The sequence below is a fragment of the Arachis duranensis genome, chromosome 7 (genome assembly GCF_000817695.3).
Source record: "Arachis duranensis cultivar V14167 chromosome 7, aradu.V14167.gnm2.J7QH, whole genome shotgun sequence".
NCBI lineage: Eukaryota > Viridiplantae > Streptophyta > Magnoliopsida > Fabales > Fabaceae > Arachis > Arachis duranensis.
In genome coordinates this window covers 31,258,969-31,280,467 of record NC_029778.3, presented here as the reverse complement: position 1 = coordinate 31,280,467, position 21,499 = coordinate 31,258,969, and the positions used below count along the sequence as shown (strand labels likewise).

At 33.2% G+C, this 21,499-nt stretch overlaps 1 non-coding gene across 1 annotated transcript; it reads left to right on the top strand.

Annotated features, from left to right (window-relative positions):
• Positions 1-18,164: 18,164 nt before the first annotated feature.
• Positions 18,165-18,268, top strand: LOC127740879 (small nucleolar RNA R71). Its single transcript, XR_008001735.1, has one exon. It is a non-coding gene; the product is annotated as a small nucleolar RNA R71 (small nucleolar RNA).
• The last annotated feature ends 3,231 nt before the right edge of the window (positions 18,269-21,499 follow it).

Here is a 21,499-nt window from a genome sequence, read left to right as displayed (position 1 = left end):
CATTAACGTTGGAGATGGCATTCACTACCATGTTAGTGGCCACGTTAATCCAATTAACGTGAGCCCTAACGTGGGAAGGAGGGGCGTTTGGAGTGTTAGTGATAAAGGTAAGTGTCACTAACGCTCTCGAGGCTTAGGCATGCCCACGTTAAGAGTCACATTAGTTATACTAATGTGATCTCTAACGTAGGGAAAAGGGCACAATGCAACGTTATTGGAAAAGGTGATTCCCAATAACGTTTGCAAAGAACCATAAGGCAATGTTAGCGGTAATGTTAGTGCCACTAACATTGAAGTTAACGTGGACCATTTTGGGGTTGGAACGTTAGTGAAAAAGGTGATTGCCACTAATGTTCTCGAACCCACATTTTCACTTAACGTTAACACCACTAACGTCCTATCCAATGCCCATGCCTAACTCGCACTTTTCTGCAAGCTGAGCCCACCGAAGATTGTAACTGCTTCAACTCAAGATCTAAGGCCCACATCCAAGACTTGAAGAACTCACTAGAAGATCAAGAAGAGTAGTATATATAAGAGTAGTTTTGAACTATAGAGAAGCTTGGCACTTTGGAGAACTACCCACTGTATATTTACTTTTCTGCATTTTCTAGTTGAGCATGTATTCTTCACTACCATTTTCCATTCCCAGAGCTATGAACAACTAAACCCCTTTCATTGGGTTAGGGAGCTCTGTTGTAATTTGATGGATCAATTATAGTTTTCATTCTTCTTCCTCTTTCTTTTCTCTTGGTTTACTAGAAAGCTTTCGATCTTAATTCAATTGGTTAGTTGTCTTGGAAAAGTAGAAACTCTCCATAATTGGATCTCCTCTGAGCCTTGGAAAAGGGATGAGGAGATCATGCTAGAAATGCTTTCTCATGTTGGACCAAATTGGGGTTTGGGCGGATATAGTGACATGTAATCCTTCCAACACTTTGATTTGGAAATACATGTGGTATAATCAGTGACCATACTTCATCTCTTCCCATGAGCACTTAAATCAAGGAATTGGGCAATTGTTCAAGCTTAGAGAGATTGGATTGCCAAGGAATTAGGATCCAATCACTTAAGATTGCCAAAGAGATCAATGAATGCATTGATTGAGGAAGAGATGAAAATGAACTTGATCCGGAGAATACAACATCTCCTAAACCCAATGAATTCCCCATTTCTGATCTTACCCATTCTCTTTACTTTCTGCCATTTATTTCCATGTTAATCTCCCCATATCCCCATTTATTTTCATGTTAATCTCTCCAAATTCCCATTTATTTCCATGATAAGTATGAATAATGTGGATGACCATTAATAACGTGGATGGCTCAATATTTCCATGGTAAAATGCTCGTATTACCAAGAGAGCCTCCATTTAATGAAGGTTGAAAATGTGGATCTTATTCATGTATAAATAGGAGGTTAAGCCTCCGTTGATGACATACTACAATCAATAAGAATTCTCTTTTTCTATATTCTCTATATACAAAACTCTTCCTCTCTTTCTTTTTTTCATACGCTCATACATATATATAAATATGTAAGTATTATATTTTATATTGAGATAATAATTGTGGTTAATATTGTTATCTAATTATATTTCTTTATTTTATGTTTGTTACCTCTTTCTTATTTATTTATTTATTTATTTTACAACAAAGTACATGTTTTTAGTTTATTTGATTAATTAGTTCTTTTACTGGTGTAAATAAAACTAATATGATACGTTATCTCATTGCTAAAATATCTCTAAAATATTTTAGTATAGTTTAATTGATTAGAGAATATCGATGATCATGAAAATCACTTACTAGTTGAATTTAGACATGTAATTATGTGGTCCAAAAAAAGGTTTTTTATTATATACTAATAAAATAATATTTGTGAATAGTAACTCAGATGTTTTTATTTTTGATATGTATTTGGCTCGTTAAATTGAGTCAAATTATATACACGATTTTCTTGGATTTCAATAACAACAAATTCTAAAATTTTTATATAAAATATCAGGTTATTAGAGTTGGCATGGATGGATGTGACTATAATGATATTATGTAAAGGAGATAAATGATGCATGTTTCTCATATTCTGGGGATGAATAGAGACGGATATGATAACGATGGTTTCCTCTAGATTTGCTAACGATGCTATGTGTGAAAATACATTAGAGCCTAGTGATGGAGACCTTCTGTTTGATTTGATTTTCCAAGTGAAAGGAACAATGTTATTAAAAGAGATATTGGAGATAAAGAAAAGATGTTTTGGACTAATTATAGAAGGGAAACTAAATAGATTTGGTTTAGTTAACCCCCGGTGTTAGGAAATTGGGACAGCTAAATGCGTTATTGTTTCAATTGTGCTTGGGGGTTATTAATAGATAAAGAAGGTAAAGCGAAGATTTGGACTTGTAAGGAAGAAAATTAGGGTTATGATTTAGATTTAACACAAGCTATTATGATAGAAGTTAATTGGCGCCTAGAATATTTAGGGTCGCGTTTCAATATGTAGTTGTTAATTATTCGATTTCAGAATTCTGGTAGGAATCGTTAAGTTTTCATCCGTTGCTATTTACCTTTTTTTTTATAAATAAATAATTTAATTATTTTATTTACTGAAATAAGCTTTATAGTATATTATTTATAATATACTCATTTATCTTATTTATAATATAAACGAAATAATTATGATTGCATCTCGTTTATACTATAAATGAAATATATAGAATTTGATAAAATACACATATATTGTTTACAGTATAAATAAAATACATTTATAATTATCTCGTTTACGCTGTAAATGAGATATGTGTATCATTATTAAAAAATTACAGTTAAAATAATATTATTTAATAATAAGTTTTTTAATAATAATACACATATTTCATTTATATTGTAAACGAAATATGTGTATTTTTTTATATTTTATATATTTTATTTATATATTTATTTTATAATATTGTATAATCTACCCTTGCATTTTTCTTTGAACTTTTTCTCTAATGTACTCATCCTAATTACTTCTTTTTTAATAATGTCTGTTGTGTATGTATATAAATAAGCGAAGCTTGCAAGCTATTAGTATTATTGTTGTTAATGTTAGAAAATTATTAAAATTTTATTAATTTTGGATATTATTTAACTATTAATATTTAAAAGTATGAAAATATATTATTGAATTATTAGACTAAAAAAATTAAACAAAAGTAACTGAGTTAATAATTAAGTAATAACAAAAAATAATAAATTTTGATGATAATCTAACATTTTCTTTATTATTATTACCTATATGCTATTCAGAGTTATAGATGAAGAGGTAGAATAATATACTCACTAATATCCTATTATGACTGCGGTATATCGGGTTTGTTATCTAGGGTGTTACAAGAGACGAGAGAGGAAAGCGAAAGGGGAGGTTGTGAGAAGATGAGATAGAGTAGCAAATTGCAAGGCAAAGAGGTAGTGAAAATTGGAGTGGTGACATTTTGGCAAGGCTGAGAAGTGATTGAGAGTGATGGGAATCTGTGATGATAAAGCCACGAGAACGGAGGAAAATTGTTTTGGCCATTAACTTAGTGACACAAAAGTGGCTTCTTTTACGCGAGATATAGGTTTGGCAGGCTTTTTTAGTTTGGTGGGTTCAAAGTCTTCACAAGTTCATATGACCATTTTTCTTGTTCTATTTAGCGAATCAACCCTGGTTCGATCTGTTTTGACACTCTAAAATGACTACTATGTTCAAATTTCTATTATGTTTAAAGAGTAATACTAGGGAGTTAGCAATATTTGTAATTGGTAGCCATTAACTAGTTATGAATGATGATTTGATAGTGTGAGATTAGTGTGAGATTTCATCCAATGACTTATCTTTCTTTGTTAGTTACATGTTGGCCAAAATATAATAAAATTGCTGGCCCTTAGACTTTTTCATGTTTAAAATATAATATAGTACAAAATGACAAAGAGAGATAAACGGGATAATTAAGATAATGATGACACAACATTCTTGAAGGTCATACCTCGTGACTTGAATTATATATATATATATATAATGGTGAAGTGTGAGAGTGAATGTTCACCATGACACTTCAGCGTATTAATATTATATTCAGCATATGTTAGCTTTATATCCTTAGCCTGTTCCTTTTTCTAAGAATTGAAAAACTGTTATCTCCCTTTTTTCTGTATCAAAACCCACAAACAAATTATAATAAATAAAGTATATGTGAAGCCTTCAACTGCTGTAAAAATAGTACTAGATAACTTGCTTAATTATCAATTAATTGCAATATTTAAATGTATATACTTATAGTAGATTTTGTTGTTCCAACTTATGGACTAATGTTATATATATCATCCATTAAGACTCCAAGACCATTTTTAAAAAATAAGTAAGGTTAGAGCTACACGTTTTTCTATATTAGTCAATATTTTTTTTCAACACCTGATTTTTATATTATTAAAATTGGAATGTAAAATTTAGGATATACTACTTATTAATTTAGAATATTGACTAAGTATCGACTAAAAATAATAAATTTTATTTTTCATATAATATTATTCTTTAAAAATTTAGATTTCAATAAATCATCGATATATAAATTACATTATAGAAAATTTGACTAGCTACTTTAAACTAATTAATTCAAACATAGAAAGAAAAAAATGCTTCTAATAATAATCAAAATTAATACTTAATTAAAAAGTCAAAGTATAAATTTTTTCAAGTATAAAATCGTTTTTTAGTCTTGTCCATTTTTATTTTAGACAATTCGCATTTATCGATTGAAAAATGATAACTCACTACAAAAAAAAGTTTAAAATGACATTGATATTACGACAGTTTTAAAAAACTGCCGTAATATCCGATTATTATGGCATTTTTGATTGTTGCCATAATTAACTTTGTGTTTGATAGCGGTTTTAGTGATTATGGTGGTTTTGAACTGGCGTTTTCACAGGTATATAAAACAAAAGTAGGGGTGCACATGAGCCGGATGAAATCGGGGTTGATGGGACCCAAATCCGACCCAAAATATACACCGAGTCTATTTATTAGACCCGAATCTGACCCTAGACCCGATGAAACCAATACACTTTCGGGCCACAATTATATCGGGTGAAAATCGGGCCGTTAACATTACATTACGTTGATACTTTCTTGTAAGCTAGCATGTAAAAATATCTAAATTTCCAAGACTCCAACCATTATTTAACATGGTAAAATTCACTTAGAAAAATATAACAAGAACCAACCCTTCTTTAAAATTAAAGCATAACCACAATCAATACTAATATTGTCTAATAATACCAAATATTTAAATCAATACAAATAACACAATATTATGCATTAGTCTAAAGTCTTATGCATTCTAAACATAAAACATTAACTTATAATCTTATAATGACTAATAACACAAAATATTAAGGTTTACAATATTTAAATTTCACATAAGAATAGTCATGATCCATCACTAATAACACAAAATATTAATTGTGTATGATGATCGAGCCACCAGGCCGACTTCGGGTGACCCGAGTTATGGCCCGGACTCGACCCGAAATAATGACTGGGTCTATTTTTGAGACCCTTACCCGACCCTAAATCCAATAAAATCACACCAAATTAGCCCCTAAAATGTTCGGGACCGGACAAACCTTCGGGCCGGGCCAGTCTGTGCACCCCTAAACAAAAGAACTGCAACCCTAACTCATTAAACGAAACACATTATGGCGCTCTCGATCTCCCTTCTCTTTCCTTCGTCTCCTCCGTGTAAAGAAGCTCTCCGACAACACCGTTCTTCCCTCTCGGGCTTCTTCTCTCTCCGCCAGTTACAATTTCTCTAGGTACCTCTCCCTCTCAAGTTAAACTGAAACAGTTACTAATTTGTTTCTCTACAGCTCCCTCTCAAGTTCTTTAGAGAAGGTGAAACCGAAACTAAAATTACTGATTTCTTCATTTTTGCTCGGGCTATGATTTCAAAATTGTTTTTGTTGCTGATTTTTGGGGTTTTTGTTTCTCTGCAGCTCCGCGATTGGGTCTTATGTTGAAGCATTTGATTGACGTTGGTGCGGGGGTGATTGACGCTGATCGGGTCTTGTGTTCAACCAGTCGATGATCTCAGATCTTGGATCTTGGATCTTCCTTCCTCACATCTGCCGTCAACACTGCTTGCAAAGCCGGCGAGGTTGTTTTCGTAACCTCTCACTCTCTCTCTCTCTCTCTCTCTCTCTCTCTCTCTCTCTCTCTCTGAGATCTAGTGTCAATGTCTAATGTTCTGAATTGATTATGTTGATTAAAGACCACTTCTTATCTGAACTGGTTTTGTTATGTTGATTCAAGTATCTAGTGTTCTGACTTGTTTAAATTTGCATTTGTATCCATTTCTGATTTAGACAAGTTTGGGTTTGTTAAATTATATTATTTTGTTAAATTTGTTTGCTTTAATTGAATTTTATTGGTTCAGACAAGTCAACTACTCTTTTTTCTTTGATTCATTTCTTTTTTTTCTTTGATGTATGATAATTTAACTATATCCAGCAACATATATGTTGAATTAGAATTATTTTTCTAGCTTATTTTTCAATGAACTTGATATATAAGTTTCTTAATCATTATCTGGATGAGGTGCCTAGTTTATTCTCCTAATGTTATTCCTTGATGCTTATGATAAGTGTTGATTATTTAAGTTTTCATCAAATAAAGATAAATTTAAATTTAGCTAAATATTTTACAGTACTACTATATATTGGATATGCAAATAATGTTTGATAGTTAATCAACAGTCCATTGAAATAAGAACAAATGAAAATGATAGGTATTAAAAGTAAACTATATTTAACTTAAGAAAAAGTGGACACAACATAATTGTCTTTAATTTGCATACCGATCCCAAAGCATTGGTGTTGAAAGATAAAGAGTTGGTAATAGTATTAGCCATTCTTTTCTCACGTATGTGAAATCTGCTTCAGTCTGACTCCTGAATTATCTGCGGATTTCAGTGTCAAATTCAACATGAGCTGCATTCATAATGACTGAATTTATCTTTGCTGCATTTTTTGAGCTTATTAACAAGTCAAAAATTGACATTGATTATAGTTGTTGCTGTTGCACTCAATTGCAAACTGATTTTAATAACTCACTGCAACTTGAATGCTTTCAAATGACATATGTAAAACTACAGTAAAAGGTTACTTATGTCCACCAAATACTCTAATATATAGAATATCTTGTTCATGTGGGTGACTGCATTGATTATTGTAGGTCTGTTGATGGTTGAGTTTATCTTTGCTGCATTTTTTGAGCATATTTATTGATATATAGTTGCTACACTCAGTTGCAAAATGTTTGTAATACTAAAGTACATTCCGATCTGCTGTACTACAAATATGTGCCAATACATGTACCACCAATATATTTATGATATTTAGATTAATTGATGAATTAATTTTAATTCTTTTTAACCTACATTAACAAAATTGATACATGTTTTGTGGTTTAATTGGAGGGAGAAGGAGACAACAAGTTGGGACAGCAGACCTGAATTCCAATTTGAATGCTTAAATACTTTAAAACAATATGCATGGCGTTGATTATTCCACCCCTGTGGTTATGAGCATCAAGGATGGTAGTGTGTAGTCTGCCTATAATCTGTGTGACGGTTTTTGGCTTCTTCGCTAACTGTACTAACTCAAATGATAAAAGTATAAAATGGAAAGCCCTTCTTTGCCTTATTTTCCTCCGTTTGCTTGATGCGAGAAGTTAATGTACTTCCTTTTTTATCCTTTCTTTCTGTAGAGTGAGCTTCCATTAGTTGGGAATATAGTACCTGATTTTAAAGCAGAGGTTGTTTTTTATCAGAAATTTATCAAGGTATATTTCTGCCAGCCTAAGCAAATATTACCAAAATGCCAGCCAGTGAAGTCCTTTTCTTTCTCTTATTATTAATGTATTATTTATGCCTTTTCAGGTTAAACTATTTGAATACATTGGAAAGAAATATGCTTCGGGCTCTTTTTTTATTTTTCTTTTTGTAAAAAGGAAAAAAGAAAAATGAAATAACTAACTTATTTTTTTATCTCTAGAGTCAATTTTAAAGTGCATTCTATTTAATTTGAGAATCTCTCTACCTAATTACTTGTCTCTTTTAGTTATTTATTCAATTTTTGTTACATTACTAATTAATAATTAATATTTTATTCAGTAATGATAATTAGCTTTACTTTGTTGCAGTCTTTGCACAAGTAAACGGGTTCATGGAATTAGCTTTCATGCTTGTAATCACGTGATCTCATTCGTTCTTCAAAGAAGTGGATCTCATTCAGGTTAGTGAAAATTAGTGAAGTACTTAAGAATTAGTGAAGTACTTAAGAATTGAGGGTATGTGGCTGAAGAAGCTCTTATAGTTTTCTCTCGATACTTAGAAGGGATTGAGACAAGATTTAATAGGCCACTACGTGTTGATGATCGTCCGGATGGTAATTATAGTATACATGTTGATTCGCTTTTTTCACAAATGGATAACTCTAAAGAAGCTTTCACAGTATTTGAGTTGTCACCTATGGAAAAAAAACAAGCACATCGCTATGTTGTTCTAAATTGTCCATATGTCAAACCGTTCATTGAGTAAGTACTTAAGAATTTGTTTACATGTTTTTTATTTACTTGAAAATAGTTGTTTAGTTAGAGTTAAACTTTCATATCTGACAGTGACTTCAAAGATTTTGTACGACGACGATCTAAGGGTAGAAGGCCTTCAAATATAGAGATAGAAAAAAGAGTCACTAAGATTTTGTTACATGGTTTCCTACACAGGTAAATAGAAAAGTGATCATTTTTTGCTAATATTGAGCAGTATTTGTGGATATAACAACTAATATGTTGTTCTATCATAATAGCTTATGAACCCAGACATTATGAATAGTGTGCATGAGGATTTGAGATACTTAACAAGGGGTCCATCACGATATGCCAAGAGATTTTCTACATTTAGTATCAATGGGTTCTCCTTTCGAACTTCCAATCGAGACAATGGGTTAAAGACCCAGACTAGCGGAGTTTTCCTAATGACTTCAACTCCTTGTGTTGCTAGCGCTAGTGATGCTAATGTTAGGAATGCTGATTTGTCATAATATGGCAAATTAGAAGATATTATAGAACTAAACTACAATGGCCGATTTCAGGTTACTTTATTCAAATGTAAATGGGCTGACACCATTAGAGAACGAGGCTGTAGAAAGGATAGTTGGGGTTTTACTTCTATTAATTTTTCACGAGTAATACACAGTGGTGACCGAGATGAGGATGATCCATATATTGAAGCCTCACAAGCTCGAATGGTGTATTTTGTCAATGATGAAGTAAATAAAGATTGAAGTGTTGTCGTGCATTTGAAGTCAAGAGACTCGTATGATATGGGAGGAAATGAGGATGATGAAGCATGCGAGAATAAGCCATGGTTAGAGCAAAACTTGGATTCTTTATTTGAAAATGCTGATAATCTATGATTGTTAAGAGATGAGATAGATGATGAACTACTAGATGATGACATTGGAAAAGACAAACACATGTCAGAATAGTTAGTAGGTTAAATTAATTTATGGTATGAAATTCATATTTAAGTTTTCATTTAGTTATAATTCACATTTTATCTATACTTATTAATTATTTTATTCCCAACTATTATTTTATCTACAAAATAAAAAGGACAGAAATGAAAATATTGTTATTTGAAACCTGTAACTAATTTTGTTTGTAAATTTTATATAAATTGAGACAAGATTTAATGGAACTACTAAGTTTTGATGCACATTTTATTCTATATTTATTAATTATTGATTTGATCTATTATGCAGATATGCTAAAGCAAAAGAGGTACAAGAATCTACTTAAAGCAGCAGCAGCTGCAAATTCTTCACAAAACAAGTCGGTAGCTTCAAATGCATCACAAGTCAAGTCCGCAGCAGCTACAAATTTCTCCCGAGACAAGTCGGCAGTAGCTGCAAATTCCTCCCAGGACAAGTCGGCAGCTTCAAATTCTTTTGAGCCATCATCAGTTGCTCCAACTATATCTAAGCATCCATCTGAACCTAAACGTAAACGTGGATGTGAATCTAAACATTATTGGACTGTTGATGCCATAGGTATGTCTAGATGTTTTATTAGTATTTTTAGATATATAGATGTTATAATATGTTATTATTACCATATTAAGTTCATCAATTAACTATAAATTAAATTACATATATATTTATACAGAGTTACATGAAACTGATTTTAAATCAAGGAGTAATTCACTCTTTTTTATCTTTAAATACATCTCTCTGATCTCTTGTATTAGAATTCAAAACATAAGTACTTACTCTCCTAGTTAAATGTTGTCCTTTTTTATCGCCTTTGGAATATATATAATTATTAAGTATACCCACTAAAGAGCCTTATATGAAACAGATATTGCTGCTGCCTGCTCTTGTATTTTATTTTATATAGAGTTGAATGCATGTTTGCCTCTATTTAATTGTGTCCAAATTTAACTTGCAGAAACTTTATAAGAGGAATCAAGAAATTTGGCAAAAATAAATAATTCCTCATACTTCAGGTGCTAAATCAATTGCAAGAAGAAGGGCTAAGTTGGTAATAAATTAATGCATGCATATCTAATCTATCTCAAATATAATGCATGCATCATCTCTTAATTTTCTGCATCATCTCAAATAATAATTAGATGAATGATATATATCTGATTGAAGTTAGTAGGCTGCTATTTTTTGATCGAGCCTTTCTACTTTTCTTAAATTTTAGATGGAAGAGACGGGAAAAGAAGTTAGTACGGTTCAAATGTGGGACATCACTCACAAGAAAATAGATAGAAGTTATGTTAATGAAAAGGCTAAAAAAATAGCGGTAAGACTAAAGTTATGTTTGTATTTCTTTTTCTTTCTTTTTTATAAGATAATACTATTTTTTATTTTTTCTCTTTTTTTTATATATGTAGGAGAAGATTGAAGCACATAGCAGCCAACAACTGATGGAATCAACTGTTAATTCTCCTCTTGATGCTCTTGGAGTAGTTTTTGCGAAAGAGCACCCTGGTCGTGTTCGTGGTTTAGGTATGAGAGCTGTTCTAACAATTGCTTTCAAGAACAACACTACAAGGATTAGTCAAATGAATTTAGGTTCTTCAAATGATGCTGACACATCATCTACTTGTGGTCCAAATGTGTAAGAAGAGTTGGATACCGTTAAAGTACAATTACAAGCGCTAGTCTCCTATATTGCTTATAAGGAAGGAGGTAAAATTCTAATACAATTGGCTAAAATGTTCCATACTCAACAAGTTTCACAGGTACAAATACAATTATCCTCTTTTTTTTCCTTTGCTTTATCTCCTTTAGTTTTTTTCTTAGGTTTATAGTAAGGAAATCCTTCCTCAATTCATTAATGGAATGTTGTTAGATTAGGAAGTTATAATCCTATAGCTATTTATGGATTAATTCATAAATTAAAAACATTGCAAGAAATATGTTGAATATTGATAGTTTCTTGTTGCTGCTTATGATTCCTATTATTAATATAATTAGTAGTAGTGCTAGCTTATGCGAGAATGATAGTAAACCTTGTCTTCTGTGTACAGTATTTCGCATCTTCCTCTTTGAAGAGATGGGGGCTGAATTGTGTTTTTCTCTTAGGGCCTAATCTAAATTAAGGATTTTGACTTTTTAACAAATTCGTGCAATAAAAAGGTGTAATTGAGAGTGTGATGGGCCCTTCCAATTGGGCTACCCTAGGCACTAGGCAGAGCAGTTAGAGTGTTACGTTCTTAATTAAACCCACATACATTTTTAATAGCATAGATCCATTATATGAAATTATACTTAATTAAATAACACTTTTTTTAGGCTAATTAGTTTTCATGTGTAGTTGGCTCTATAATCTGAATTTGGTTTCATTATTGTATCAATGCTATGTGATTAGACATGATAAATGTGTTAAGTTTCACTTTGTTTTAAGATATGGTCAGAATAATTTTTTAGTCATTTAGGCAACTGCCAGCTGGTATTATATTCATCCCTTATTATTACTTCAAATTTGACTCTCATCAGTAGCAAATGAAAGACAAATCTTATATGCATGAACTTTGAGGAAAGATATGCCGTTTGCAGGTTCTGGTGTGTATAGAATAATATATAAGTATTGATATTGATGCTCTATTTAATTATGTCGAATAATAGTGTTAATTAAACAAATGTGTGTTCTTTTATATAATCCTATAGCGATAGAATTTCTTGTTGCTGCTTATGATTCCTATTATTAATATAATTAGTAGTAGTGCCAGCTTTGTTCTTTGTTGTAGCTATCAATTCCTTTATGAAATGGAACACTAGGATTAGACATAAACATGACAAGATCGTACTGAAGAAAAGTAACACTGCTAGAATTGCTGATTTTCCTCAGCTATTCAACATCAAAACTCTTCTTTCTCTCTCTTTTCTCTTTTCTTTTTTTATAAATTAAATCAGACCTAAAATATATTTTTTTTTTTTGTAGAGATCGGATTAGAAGAGTGAGATTTCATCACTAAAAGAGTTAGGAAGTAGGTCTTCTGGAGCAAGCAACAAGGAAGCATGACCTTGCTTGATATGTTAAGACATATATTAAGGATTTTATATTAAGACGTATTATTGAAAAATGTTACTTTATTTGGATTATGACATTTCAATTATGACTTGGATTATAACTTTTGGATCATGTATGAATTAAAAATCATCTTTATGATATTTGATTTATGGCTATGCCTTTTGGTTATTACGAGATTTTTAAGTGAGTTTTGAAAATATCACTTTAAATTGGTGGTTTCAATCTTATTTTAAAAAGCATAAAAATGTCATCATAATTAGGTAGAAAAGACGGTTAAAAACCCCCCATTTTAAATGAAAACGATGCCATTATACGCTGGTAGAAACGGCGGTTAAAAACTGCCATTTTAAACGAAAATGATGCCATTATATTTTGGTAAAAACGGCGGTTAGAAAATACCATTTCAAACACAAAAGATGCCATTATAACCTGGTAAAAATGGCGGTTATAATGGTAAAAACGGCGGTTTTAACCGCCATTTTAAACAGAAGTTATGCCACAACATCCTGGTAAAAATGGCGGCTGTTCAAAAACCGTCGTATTATCCACCGGTTATTACGGCGGTTTTCTGAAAACTGCCGTAATAACCAGAATGACGCCCAGAATAACGACGTTTCTTGGATGCGCCAGTTTTGGTCATAATGGCAGTTCTAACCATCGTAATTCTCCAAAATAACTACTTTTTAACCCTTTTTTGTAGTGACATTTTTTCTATCCTTCCTTTCTGTTAGATACATGGACCTTTCTGTGAGAATTTCTGACAAGTTTTGATAAGATTTGATGACATGTCAGATTGGGCTCTATGAAGCTGCGTCACTTCTCCTCCGTGAACTATAACTATTCGATTAGGACACTTAAACCTCTGTAGAATCATCAAAACGACATTGTAAATGGGAGTGAAATGAAAGGTCTCTCATGATATTGGCATTTTTCCTCCAAAATATTGCTGATGAAGAGATTCAGTGAGGTGGTCATGACGATACTATAAGGGAAGAATAGAGCTACTAACAGAGGTTTTCATGGAGTAGCAATGGTGTGTCTATCGCTTTCATCGAGGTAACTTCTGTTTAATCTTTTTTAAACTGCATCTAATGGTCCCATTTTTGTCGTTTTTTTGGATCCTTCTTTAACCACTTTAATAGAAAATGCTATTTTAATATGTGATTATGTCAGTAATCAATTAATTAATTTTTTAACACCTAATTTGGAGGCTAGATTGCATGTTCTTAAGGGGGATAAAGAGACTAATGAAATGTGTGATAAAAAGATAGAGGATATGGAGACTGATTTGTAGGTGATGTACCTTGACCATAATATAAATAAGCCACAAGTTTTGAATGATATAGCAGATAATGGAGTTGAGGCAGAAAATGATTTCTCCTTCTTTGATGGGTATGAAAGTACAGAAGATGAGGCTTATGAACCTCCCCCTCCTGGATTTGAGTCTCACAATAGTAGTAGTGTTGAAAAAATTCCAACACCAAAGGGAACTACTAAGAAAAAAAGTATTAAGAAAAAGAGTAGTGAGGGGCCTAAGAAGAACTCTAAAAAAAAGTTAGTGGGATTCCTAGAAAGAAAAAGATAGATCACAAATAGAAATAGAAATGGATGTTGGAGGCATATCTCCTATGAGCAAAAAGAAAAAAAAAGTGTTAAAGAGGTATGTTGGAAGGATAAGGAGACATGTTCTTTCACAAAGTGATGTTGGGGTGGGCAAAATAATGGCCCAAATGGTCAAAGTAGGCCAAATGTAAAGGATTATAAGGGTGGTCTTGATTTGGGTGCAGGGCCAAGCCCAATTTAGATTTAGTTGTTGAGGAGGTAAACTTAGATATTAACAAGCCTTATAACTGTGAATATGAGGCTTTTGACTCTCCAATTTCGATGAGGATACTGAGTATGATGAAGTGCAATTTGAGTTGGGACCGATTTTTCCCACAATGGCAAACAAGCTTTGAAGGACATATTTGTGTTTTAGGAAAAAGAGCTTTAGTACTTGAAGAATGAATCAAAGAGAGTTAAAGCAACATGTGTTGAGGAAAATTGTACAAAGTTGGTGTTCTGCTCTTACAATAACCAAAGTCTATCCTACCAAATCAAGATTTTCTATGGAGATCATACATCTCAGAGGAACTTGAGCAGGAACATGGTAAATAGGGCTTGGGTGACAAGCGAACTGGTTAAAAGGATGTTGACCTAACCATTAATAACTCCTAAAGAGGCATTGGAGCACATGAAACAAGATTACAATGTGCATGTTAATTACATGATGATAAGTAGATCTTTAAAGGCAGCAAGTGATTAGACCATAGGCAGTGAGAGAGAATAGTATGGAAAACTTCAAAACTATATACACAAATTTCCTAGAAGTAAAAAGAATGATTGGTGCACGAAATTGTGATCACAATTTTTCCAACTCTGCACAACTAACCAGCAAGTGCACTGGGTCGTCCAAGTAATAAACCTTATGCGAGTAAGGGTCGATCCCACAAAGATTGTCGGCTTGAAGCAAGCTATGGTCATCTTGTAAATCTCAGTCAGGCGGATTCATATGGTTATAAGAATTTAATAATTAAAGGATAAATAAAACGGAAAATAACATAGAGATACTTATGTAATTCATTAGTGGGAATTTCAGATAAGCGTTTGGAGATGCTTTGTTGCTTCTGAACCTCTGCTTTCCTATTACCTTCATCCAATCATGCGTCCTCCCTTCCATGGCAAGCTGTATGATCCTCTCAGTAAAAATGGTCCAGCTACGGATTCTGTACGGCTAATCAATTGTCGGATTCTCATCTAGGATGAAAAATACCAGGCACAGCTACCGCATGGCTAATCATCTGTCGGTTCTCACTTGTGTCGAAATAGGATCCCTTGATCCTTTTGCACACTGTCACTGCGCCCAATAGTCGCGAGTTTGAAGCTCGTCACAGTCATCCCGTCTTAGATCCTACTCGGAATACTGAGGTTTAGACTTTTCGGAATTAAACTAAATATAATTAAACTAAATTCAAGGATAAATTCGAAATTCATGTACTTCTTGTTCTTTTTGAATTTTAAAAACATTTTTTTATTTAAGAGAGGTGAAGGATTCATGGAATTATTTATAGCCTTAAGACATAGTTACTAAATACTAATGATCATGAAGTACAGACACAAAATATAGATAAACATGAAGCATAAAAATAAAAAAACAGAAAAAATAAGAGCAAGGAATGAGTCCACCTTAGTGAGGGTGGCGCCTTTTGAAGGTCCAATGGTGTTTTTTGAGCTCCTTTATGTCTTTTCCTTGCTTCTGTTGCATGATCCCTAGTGATTTTGGTGTTCCTATCCTTAGTTGCTTCCAATAATTATGTGGAGGAACATGTATCCCCTGAGGTATCTCAGGAATTTCTTGATGAGGGAATTTCTTATGCTCTCTTGATGTACAGTCAAATGCTCTTCTACTGAGCCATGGACCCTTGAGATGAATCTCTCCATCTCCCTTGACTTAGAGGTGGAAGCTTTTGTCTTCTCTTTTCTCTTTTTTTTTTGAGGTTTCTCTGGCCTTAGGTGCCATCAATGGTTATGGAAAAACAAAAAGCTATGCTTTTACCACACCAAACTTAGAAAATTGCTCGCCCTCGAGCAAGAGAAGAAAGAAAAGATGAAGAATAAGTGGAAGATATAGAGGAGATGGAGGGATGTGTGTATTTGGCTATATGGGTGGGATTGGGTGGGAAAGAGAATTTGAATTTTGAAGGTAGGTGGGGTGTATGGGGAAGAGTGGATAGATGTGAGTGGTGAATGAAAACAGAAGGGATAACCATGAATGGAGAGAGAGAGGGTGAGGTAGGTGGGGATCCTGTGGGGTCCATAGATCCTGAGATGATCCTGTGGGGTCCACAAATCCTGAGGTGTCAAGGATTTACATCCCTGCACCTATTAGGCATGTAAAATGCCTTAGCATACCATTCTGGCGTTTAAACGCCGAAGTGGTGCACGTTCTGGGCGTTCAACGCCCATGTGTAGCATGTTTCTGGCGTTGAACGCCAGTTCCATGCTTGTTACTGGCGTTCAGCGCCAGCTTTCCTCAGGGCACATTCCTGGCATTTGAACACCGGGAAATTGCTTGTTTCTGGCGTTCAACGCCAGATCCATGCTCTGTTCTGGCGTTGAACGCCAACCAGATGCTCCTTACTGGAGTTTAAACGCCAGTAAGTCCTTCCTCCAGGGTGTGATTTTTCTTCTGCTGTTTCTGATTCTGTTTTTAATTTTAATATTTTTTTGTGACTCCACATGATCATAAACCTACTAAAACACAAAATAACAATTAAATAAAAATAAAATTAGATAAAGAAAAATTGGGTTGCCTCCCAACAAGCGCTTCTTTAATGTCAATAGCTTGACAGTGGGCTCTCATGGAGCCACACAGGTGATCAGGTCAATGTTAGGACCTCCCAACACCAAACTTAGAGTTTGAATGTGGGGGTTCAACACCAAACTTAGAGTTTGACTGTGGGGGCTCTGTTTGACTCTGCATTGAGAAAAGCTGTTCATGCTTCCTCTCATTACCAAATAACTTGGCATTTAGCTTCATGATGGCTCCTAGATATTGAGCAACTTGCTCTCCAGTTACATCTTCATCCTCTTCAGAGCTCATGAATGGAAGAATGAGATTTAATGGAATCTCTATTGTCTCTATATGAGCCTCAGATTCCTTTGGATCCTCAATAGGGAACTCCTTCTTGCTTGAGGGACGTCCCATGAGGTCTTCCTCATTGGGATTCACGTCCTGTCCTTCCTTTCTAGGTTCGGCCATATTAATTATATCAATGGCCTTTCACTCTCTTTTTGAATTTTCTTCAGTATTGCTTGGGAGAGTACTAGGAGGGGTTTCAGTGATTTTCTTACTCAACTGGCCCACTTGTGCCTCCAAATTTCTGATGAAGGACCTTTTTTCATTCATGAAACTTAAAGTGGCCTTAGACAGATCAGAGACTAAATTTGCTAAGTTAGAGGTATTATGTTCATAATTCTCTGTCTGTTGCTGAGAAGATGATGGATAAGGCTTGATATTGCTGAGCCTATTTCTTCCACCATTATTAAAGCCTTGTTAAGGCTTTTGTTGATCCTTCCATGAGAAATTCGGATGATTTCTCCATGATGAATTGTAGGTGTTCCATAAGGTCCACCTATGTAATTTACCTCTGCCATTGCAGGGTTCTCAGGATCATAAGCTTCTTCTTCAGAAGATGCCTCTTTAGTACTATTGGATGCATTTTGCCATCCATTCAGACTTTGAAAAATCTTGTTGACTTGCTGAGTCAACATTTTGTTCTGAGCCAATATGGCATTCAGAGCATCAATTTCAAGAACTCACATCTTCTGAGGTGTACATGAATTGGTTATTTTCAACCATGTCAATAAGTTCTTGAGCTTCTGCAGGCGTTTTCTTTAGGTGAATGGATCCACCTGTAGAATGGTCCAATGACATCTTAGAGAACTTAGATAGACAATAATAGAATATATCTATCATGGTCCATTCTGAAAATATGTCAGAAGGACATCTTTTGGTCATCTGTTTGTATCTTTCCCAAGCTTCATAGATGGATTCACCATCTTTTTGTTTGAAGGTCTGAACATCCACTCTAAGCTTGCTCAGCTTTTGAGGAGGAAAGAACTTAGCCAAGAAGGCCATGACCAGCTTATTCCAGGAGTCCAGGCTATCTTTGGGTTATGAATCCAACCATGTTCTAGCTCTGTCTCTTACAGCGGAAAAGCATGAGCCTATAGACTTCAGGATCTACTCCATTCGTCTTTACAGTCTCACAGATCTGCAAGAACTCAGTTAAAAAATTGATAGGGATCTTCTGATGGAAGTCCATAAAACTTGCAGTTTTGTTGCGGATCTTCTGATGGAAGTCCATGAAACTTGCAGTTTTGTTGCATTAGAGCAACTAGTTGAGGTTTCAGCTCAAATCTGTTTGCCCCAATGGTAGGGATTGAGATGCTTCTTTCATCAAACTTGGAAGTAGGTGTAGTATAATCACCAAGCATCCTGCTTGCATTATTGTTGTTAGGTTCGGCTGCCATGTCTTTTTCCTGTTCGAAAATTTCAGTAAGGTTGTCTCTGGATTGTTGTAATTTAGCTTCTCTTAGTTTCCTCTTCAGAGTCCTTTCAGGTTCAGGATCAGCTTCAACAAGAGTATCTTTTTTCTTGTTCCTGCTCATATGAAAGAGAAGAGAAAAAGAAAAGGAAGAAGAATCCTCTATATCTGGACAAAGAGGATCCTTATTATTAGTAGAAGAAGAAAAGAATAAAAGTGGAGAATCCAATCACAAGGGTGAGGATAGAGGCAGTGATTAGAGATGAAGAGAGGTGAAGAGAAGTGTTAGTAAATAAATAAATAAATAGAAGAAGAGAAGAGATAGAGAATTTCGAAAATAATTTTGAAAAAGTAGTTAATGATTTTCGAAAATTAAAGATAAGATATAATTACAATTAAAATTTAAAACAATTAAAAAGAATTTTTGAAAAAGAGATGAGATATTTTCAAAAATTAAAGAGGGAAAAGTAGTTAGGTGGTTTTGAAAAAGATAAGAAACAAACAAAAAGTCAAATAGTTAGTTGAAAAAGATATTAAAATCAAATTTGAAAAGATAAGAAGATAAGAAGTTAGATAAGATATTTTGAAATCAAATTTTTGAAAAAGATAAAATTTTGAAAAAGATATGATAAAAAGATAAGATAAGAAGATATGATAAAAAGATAGGATTGAAAAAAGAGTTAATTTTTAAAATTAAAATTAATTACTTGTCTAACAAGAAACTAAAAGATAAAATTCTAGAATTTAAAGATTGAACATTTCTTAACAAGAAAGTAACAAACTTCAAATTTTTGAATCAATCACATTACTTGTTAGCTAATTTCGAAAATATGATGTAAAAGATAAGAAAAAGATTTTGAAAAAATTTTTGAAAAATATTGTTTGAAAATTTTCGAAAAACAAAGATAAAATTGAAAAGATATGATTTTTGAAAAAGATTTTGAAAAGATAAGATTTTTAAAATTGAAAATTTGACTTGACTTGTAAGAAACAACTAATTGCATGTTTTAAAAATCTCTTGCATTTTTTTCGAAAAACTCATGCATTCATGGTGTTCTTCATGATCTTCAAGTTGTTCTTGGTAAGCCTTCTTGTTTGATCTTGATGTTTTCTTGTTTTGTATTTTTTGTTGTTTATCATATGCATTTTTCGTTTGTTAGTATCCATGCATTAAAGATTTCTAAGTTTGGTGTCTTGCATGTTTTCTTTGCATCAAAAATTTTTCAAAAATGTGTTCTTGATGTTCATCATGATCTTTAAAGTATTCTTGGTGTTCATCTTGACATTCATAGTGTTCTTACATACATCATGTGTTTTGATTCATAATTTTCATGTTGTGAGTCATTTTTGTGTTTTTCTCTCTCATCATTAAAAATTCAAAAATAAAAAAGATTTTTCTCTCTCATCATTAAAAATTCAAAAAATAAAAAAAATATATTTTCCTTAATTTTTGACTTACCAAGAACAACTTGAAGATCATGAAGAACACTATGAATGCATGGAATTTTCAAAAAAAATAATGCATAAATTTTAAAAATATGCAATTGACACCAAACTTAAAAATTGACTCAAGACTCAAACAAGAAACACAAAATATTTTTGGTTTTTATGATTTTATGATTTTTTTGTATTTTCTTTTGATTTTTTTTCGAAAAACATTTAGGAAAAAAGAAAATAAGAAATTCAAAATTTTTAATAAGAATTCCAGGAATCAAAGATTAGTTAATCAAAGACCTTATTTTAGCTTACTTGGCTATACATATATCCTCACCCTTACCTTATCCCCATTACAACCTTGAAAAGACCTCATGATGTTTACATTGGTATACTAAATACTTGTTGATTAGTTAGATGAAGAACAAAGTTTTAGAAAGCACGATTAGAGAAGAGTTGAGTGATTGACCCTAGACACTTGAGAGATTAGAGTGCATATACACTTCCTGTGAGGGTTCAATGCTTGATTCTATGTTCCCTGCTTTCATGAGCTATCTTCTTACAAGTTTACTTGTCTTTTATTTTATAATTTGAATTAGTGAAATCCAGTTCGTATTTCTTCTTGAAGGATTTGTTTACTTTTAACCAAGTAGGTAAAAGCATTTAGTTGCATTCATATAAATAGGTTGCATTTCATACATCATACCATTCCTCTTCACTCTTTAGTTCTCTTGAGCTTAGCATGAGGACATGCTAATGTTTAAATGTGGGGAGATTTGATGCACCACTATTTCATGGTACATCTTGTGCTTAATTGAGTGAAATTTATCCACTATTCTCACTTTTATTCATAGAATCCGCATGTTTTACGCTTTCCTTCCTGAGTTTGTACTATGATTGAAAACATGCTTCTTTGGCCTTTAATTTACTATTTTTAATCTTCTCTTATTACCATTCGATGCCTTGATATGTGTGTTAAGTGTTTTCAGAGATTACAGGGCAAGGAATGGTTTAGAGGATGGAAAGGAAGCATGCAAAAGTGGAAGGAATACAAGAAGCTGAAGGAACTGTAAAGCTGTCAACCCTGACCTCTTCGTACTCAATCGATCATAACTTGAGCTAAAGAGGTCCAAATGAGGCGATTTTAGTTGCATTAAAAAGCTAACATCCGGGGCTTCACAACGATATATAATTTGCCATAGTTGCTTTGCTGTTAAGCGACGCGCACACGTGGATTGTGCTGTAGACAAGTGACGCGTACGCGTGGGCGATGCGTACGCGTGACAGAGCCGCGACCTGTACGTATCAGAAATCACCCCCAGTGATTTTTGGGCTGTTTTTGACCC